Source organism: Bidens hawaiensis, unplaced genomic scaffold (genome assembly GCF_021521415.1).
Source record: "Bidens hawaiensis isolate Kalapana, Puna unplaced genomic scaffold, B.hawaiensis_p1.1 tig00002307_1, whole genome shotgun sequence".
Lineage (NCBI taxonomy): Eukaryota > Viridiplantae > Streptophyta > Magnoliopsida > Asterales > Asteraceae > Bidens > Bidens hawaiensis.
Window position 1 is genome coordinate 817,553 of NW_027491124.1, and position 6,959 is coordinate 824,511.

Below are 6,959 nucleotides of genomic sequence, written 5' to 3' on the forward strand. Positions count from 1 at the left end.
ACTTTATAAAATTTAGGTGTTGGGTTACTATTATTTTAGGTACAAGTTTATCGAACAAATTAACATTCCAACCTCAAAATTGATTATTTCCATGTCTAATTCATTTCATGTTTCTAGTCACACGTTAAGAATTGTCATGTTTATGTCAAATCACTTATGCAGCCAATGAAATGGCAGAAGCTTTGAAAATGTTTAACTTACAATATGGTCAAGTGTTAACTAATGTTGTAGATAAACTACAAATCCTGGATCTTTAATAGAACTACAAACTAAACGTGATACAGGCTCACCACACACGCAACTTGTAGGGCGAATCCGACACTGAACCCAGATACAGACACACCACCAGATTAAGAGAGATCCTTCACTCGAACACCTTAATACTTGGGTAAATTATAGAATTAAGGGGAAAATATTCTAAATGAAACAAACCCAAGCTTATATAATACTTAAAAATATTAAAAGCTGCTTCACCTCCACATAACTAATTATATCAACACACCACGCAATCAATCACAAGTAGCAGTTACACCAAAAGGTATTTCAACTCCAATGTTTTATTTTGATTTTCTTCTACCAACAATAAATTTTAAAACATATCCGTCTGGCAAGAAACTCCAACTCAAATCCACAAACTGCGGTTACTTCTCGCCACACAAGCATCTCGCCGCCTGTAATGCGAAATAGGTGAGGATGATATCCGCACCAGCACGCCTCAAACACATGAGTGATTCCAGCATTACTTTTTGTTCGTCAATCATTTTTAAGACGCCCCCGGCTTTTATCATCGAGTACTCTCCAGAAACCTACAACCCCAAAACATATGAAACAAATTATTTAATGACTCGACTACACTACGACTACACTACACGTACAAATTGCAAAAGTTCACCTTTTAGTATGTTTTATAGGGATTAAATGCATAAAATATATAACCAACATTTCTATTTCATTTAATCATCTATGTTTTCACCCATAAAATGTCAGATTTTCAATTCAGATACCACTTAGAGGTTATAGGGGTCAAAGTCTAGGGCTGCGATTAGTAGTGTGAAAGAGCAAAGCAGAGCCTAGGCACGTTTAGGATTAGCTTCGTCTGTTTAACACACAAGAGCTCAACTCGTTTCAAGCTTTATTTCTAAAGCTCGAGCTCAGCTCATGAATAATTTTTCAAGCTCGGGCTTGGCTCGTTTATAATTAACTAGTCAGGTGCCGCACGATTTAGCGGGGAACAATACCTAAAGGTTGTTAGCACACCAAGCCAAGGCTAGCTCTAGCTCTACTCGAACTTCATACCGAGCCTGACTCACGCTTGTTTAATTATTTTAAATATTTATATAACTTGAATACTTTTAATCACATTTTTATAAAACACATAAGAAGAAAAACAAAATAAAGTTGAGTAATATTTTGATAAACCTGAGGGGTCAAAGTTGTAAGTATTGCTTAAATTTTGAATTGTAACAAGTTAAAAAGAAGGGTAAGATATGCAATTACATGAAAACATAAGATTGTAAACATTTGTCCTTTAAGAAACTTGTACATTCATGCAGTAATGACTTTTACATTTTAAACCGTCGATATGTTTTGAAAAAAAAATTATATAGAAACTTCAACAAAAATAAGCTTCGTTTAAATAGGTATGTTTGGATTTTTGTTAACCATATTTTCGTAAAACATATATGAAGAAAACCAAAAAGAATAAAGTTAAGAGTAAAAAATGGATAATCATGAGGGAATAAAGTTGTAATTAAATCTTAAATTTACAAAATCTAAGTAAAGTTGAGGTACTATACTTGTAATTATTTTTGTAATTATTTCTATACAAATCAAATGAACTTGGGTGATATGTGTGTAAAAGACAAACCTACCCGGCTATCCCTACTTAAACATGCACCTTATGCATTATAAGTTGTAAAACTCTTAAATTCTACCATCTTAATTTGCCCATCACTTATATATTAAATATAGTATAGATTAATTAATTAATCGCTATACATTTCTAACCATTTCTTACATATATTTTAATTCAAATTTTATTAAATAAAATTCATATAAATAATAGGCTCGCAAGCTAGCTTGAGCCCGAGCTCGACAAGTGAAGCTCAGACTCGTTTATTAAACAAGCTTATTTTTCTAAAGCTCGAGCTCAGCTCATGAATCATTTTTCAAGCTCGGGCTTGGCTCGTTTATAATTAATTAATCAATTGCTATACATTTATAACCATTTCTTACATATATTTTAATTCAAATTTCTATTAAACAAAATTCATATAAATAATAGGCTCGCAAGCTAGCTCGAGCCCGAGCTTGACAAGTGAAGCTCAGGCTCGTTTATTAACAAGCTTATTTTTAGGCTCGAGCTAAGCTCGGCTGGATTCGAGCTTTTAGCAAGTCGGCTGGTTTACAACTCTAGCAAAAATTGTGTCGGGTTGGCAGATGAGTAGGTAGAAATTGATGAGCCTCATACACTCAACCCATACGGTTATTCATATATAAGATATCACCCCTAACCACACATTAAAACCATGTAACCTGAATACAACAGTGTAACATGTTAATCTAAATTGGTCAAATAGATTGTAATCATATGTAAACGGGTTAAATGTATATAACCAAGTTGATGGGTCGAACTTACCAAGTTATATAATTTTTTTTTATTTTTTCACTTGAAGTGTAAGTGGGCTGCTATTGTTGGTATAGTCCAAATACGACCTGGTTTACCTATCCAGGGGACTTATTCATCTTTCTTAGAGGGGTACTTTAGACAATTATCACAAACAAAACTTGTACTAAAAAAACATGTTAAAGAGGACATGAGTATATGACTTGATATTAACATTAGAACCATAGTTGTCAATAGCGAATAGCGGTAAATAGCGACAGCTCACCTAGATGCTACATAGCGAATAGCGGTAAATAGCGGCCGCTATTTCATATTTAGCGATAAAGGAGTAGAAAATTTTTAAGCAAATAATTAGGGTTTATATTCACAAAATAAGCTTTTACGGTGAAACTTGTGAGAGGTGCAGCTGTTTGGTCAATAAACAAACCTAAAAAATAAGTTTCTACAACTTTGTATATTAAAAAATAAAATAAAAATAAAAAAAAACCTAAATATCACTATAATCACGCTAAATGACCGATATTTAGTATATAGCGGCCTATAGCCGCATCGCTACGTAGCGCGCTATAGCGCCCGCTATAACCGCTATTGACAACTATGATTAGAACTAAAGGTTACCTGATATGCAGCAATTGGCAATGGAGAGTTATCACGAAGCAACCTAACAACATCTAGGTAAGGCAAGCCCGATTTTACCTATGACCCATCAGAGGTGATTATGGTTGAGATATTATTTCATCAGTAAAATAATCAAACTTAAGGGGAAAAAATACGGACCAGAAGGATGTCAGCCCCTTCAGACTCGTCTGCACGTAATTCGATCAGCGCTTCTCTATAGTTTGCAGGGTTCATTTGGTAACTTTTGCACAAAAGCCACAGTTAATACAATTTATTGAATTTATTCTATCAAGTTTCACATTATAAAACTAATAAGCAAAGAAACATAATATGATACAAAGGTTACATACGTTTTCTTGTCTCCAAAACGAGGATTTGAGTCTAAAGCTTCTCGAAATGGACCGTAAAATGAGCTGGCATATCTGTACATAACAAATCAAACACGCTTTAAAAAAACTAGCCAACATAAAAAATATAAATATAGTGGTACTATATTAGTGAGTTAGATCAGAAATTTACTTTGCGGTATATCACATAATGGACACGTGTTGGAAACCTTCAGCATCAAGGGCTGACCGGATTGCCCCTACACGGCCATCCATCATGTCACTCGGACTTACAACATCTGCCCCCGCACGAGCCTACAAAAGAAGCACACATTGCCAAAACTAGACTTTCAGAAACACTTGGTAGATCATATAACATATCACAAGTGAAAATATGCAAATACCTGTGATACAGCTTGTTTGCACAACTGATGAACAGTCTCATCATTCATTATAACTCCTGTATAATTTTGTAACACATAAGTGCATTAATCAAATTGCAATTGAGGAGAAAGTTTCATCATTTCTTCCAAAATTTTGTTAAAACTTTTCCTTTAAAACACATACACGATACGAATCAAAGCTCAAAACATGAACTTTAGGACACAAAAAAAGAAGGGTATGCAAATTACCATCTTCTCTAACAATACCATCATGCCCATCGGAAGAATAGGGATCTAGAGCAACATCAGTGTAAATACTCTATCAACAAAAACATTAAACCATTAACATTTGACAAAAAAAAAGAAAGAAAGAAAAAAACTCTAAAATAAAACAAAAAAGAATCAATGTACATTCTTACAAGATCAGGGTACTTGTCCTTAAGCAACCGAATAGTTCGAGGTACCAATCCATTATCATTGTATGCTTCATCTCCAGTAGGAGTCTAAAGATCCAAAAACCACATTATTTTACACTTTTTAAACAGAAACATTGGATTGAAATATCAAAAACCACCTTTAGCGCGTCCGGGACTTTAGGGAAAAGCACAATACTATTGACCCCAACATCACGAGCCTTGGCGACCTAAAATATAGAACACCACATCATTCATTTCATACATGTTTCAACTTTAACTACTTTTTGTTAAAGCAAGTAAAGATTCAAACAAGTCTAACTCAGCCAAAATATTATATATGACATAATAACCTCTTCAACAAGCCCGTGTCTCCATCCAAGCCTATAGCAACCAGGCATGGCACCAATAGGTGTGTCCTCTTCACCTGCAAATCCAAAGAAAAATAAAGATCCACAAAATAATAAAAACAAAGAAAATAAAAAAGTCTTAGCCTCGATTTAGACCTTCATGAATAAAAAGAGGGTATACAAAATTTGCAGGCGACAAGCTTGTTTCCTGGAACGCAGATCTCAAGACTGCTGACCGACGATTACGACGCGGCCGAGAAGTAATGCTCTTCATAAATGAAAAGACGTAACATGTAAAGATTAAAAGGTAAATTCATAAGTTTGTGATAACGAACTTAAGGCGAGAACACTTACAATTGAAGCATTCAGGGGAGTTCCAGCTGGTGCTGCGGGACGTTCCCAGCGACAACCGCAGCTTCACATTCTGCATCACTCATGCCCAGCTTTTTGATGGGTCCATCATTTGTGGAAGCCTTTACTACAAGCATACGCCTATGTGGGAAACTGCATACTGATGGGCGAGTCGGAAGAGCATTCGGACTAAATTTTCCATGGCCCAGGCAATCTAGACCCTTGATTGTTCCCACATTCAATGCCATAGCTTTTCTATACCAACAACAAATTACAAATAAAAGCTATTAGAGAAACCTTAAGAGGGTAACATAAAATAAATCAAAGAAATAAAACCCAGAAAAAAAAATGCAAATTTAACAAATAATCAAAGAAATGAAACCCAGAAAAAAAAAATGCAAAATTAACAAATAAATCAAAGAAATAAAACCCAGAAAAAACAAAAGAACGCAAATTTAACAAATAAATAAAAGAAATAAACCCAGAAAAAAAGTGCAAATTTAACAAACAAATTAAAGAAATAAAACCCAGAAAAAAAATGCAAATAAATCAAATAAATAAAACCCAGAAAAAAAAAAGAACGCAAATTTAACAAATAAATAAAAGAAATAAACCCAGAAAAAAGTGCAAATTTAACAAACAAATTAAAGAAATAAAACCCAGAAAAAAAATGCAAATTTAACAAATAAATCAAATAAATAAAACCCAGAAAAAAAAAGAACGCAAATTTAACAAATAAATAAAAGAAATAAACCCAGAAAAAAAATGCAGATTTAACAAATAAATCAAAGAAATAAAACCCAGAAAAAAAAAGAACGCAAATTTAACAAACAAATAAAAGAAATAAACCCAGAAAAAAAATGCAAATTTAACAAACAAATCAAAGAAATAAAACCCAGAAAAAAAAAAAAGAATGCAAATTTAACAAACAAATAAAAGAAATAAAGCCAAAAAGAAAAATGCAAATTGAACAACTAAATGAAATTCCTTAAACACATTAAACCCTAACACACAAATGTCGGAATGGAACGATTAAAGTTTAAGAGGATTGATGTGATACCAGAGCTGCCGGAGGAGTTATACAGCGGCGCCGGAAAAGATATTCGACGGTGACGGATTGAGGGAGGGAGCGACTATTATTATTAGGCGAGGATGATAGATGAAATTGACACAGTCATGGTTTTTTAGTTTTAGATCAGATTTTGTTTTTATTATTTGTCCTTTCTTTTTACTATAAAGTGACACCAAAGTTTCTGTTTTTATAAATTTGAACTATACTTTAAAGTTTGGTGAAAGAGTCTCCATTCTTAGTTTGTAATGTACACGCAATGTAAACTAAAGGTGTTAATCGTGGAAGGTGATGGGTTAATGGGTTGAATAGGTCAAGGTGATGGGTTAATGGGTTGAATAGGGTTGGGGGGTGATAGGAAGGCTGCAACCGTGTTAATTGTGTTGGTGGGTTATTAAAAGTGGGTTAAAACAGCAAAACGGGATATGGTCGACACGTTTACTTAAATAGGTTGATGACTGTTTGATTAAATGGGTTAAACTTTGACTTGAAAACAACCCATTTACTACACTAGTTAGAGACAAACTAAAACCTAATGATCATCAGAGTCAGAGTTGTGTTTGGGTCGTATTTTGAGTTGTGTCAAAAGTTTTTACCCTTAATTATCAAAAGATTTTTGCTAACCAAGCGAAACGTTAATAGTACTTTTATTTAAGCTCGACTCAACCTCGTGTAGTACCTTAAAGGTGCCAAAGCTCGGTTGAAAAGCGGTTGCACAATGTATAATAATTAATATATGAAAGGTCCAAAAGAGGTAAAGCTGAAAAATACACAATGCTCGTTAAGTCAGGAGTACGGACAGAAAAAGGATTGTAAGGTATAT

The 6,959-nt window shown here is 33.8% G+C and overlaps 1 pseudogene across 1 annotated transcript; it reads right to left on the reverse strand.

The window, feature by feature from the left end:
- Positions 1-437: 437 nt before the first annotated feature.
- LOC143616650 (delta-aminolevulinic acid dehydratase 1, chloroplastic-like) lies at positions 438-6,179 on the reverse strand (annotated as a pseudogene). The gene is made up of 13 exons (XR_013150697.1): positions 6,128-6,179; positions 5,071-5,322; positions 4,873-4,984; positions 4,720-4,793; positions 4,528-4,596; positions 4,373-4,456; positions 4,203-4,272; positions 3,975-4,030; positions 3,764-3,885; positions 3,595-3,666; positions 3,404-3,485; positions 3,245-3,322; positions 438-806 (listed from the first exon to the last, which is right to left on the reverse strand). The product of XR_013150697.1 is annotated as a delta-aminolevulinic acid dehydratase 1, chloroplastic-like (transcript).
- Positions 6,180-6,959: the final 780 nt, after the last annotated feature.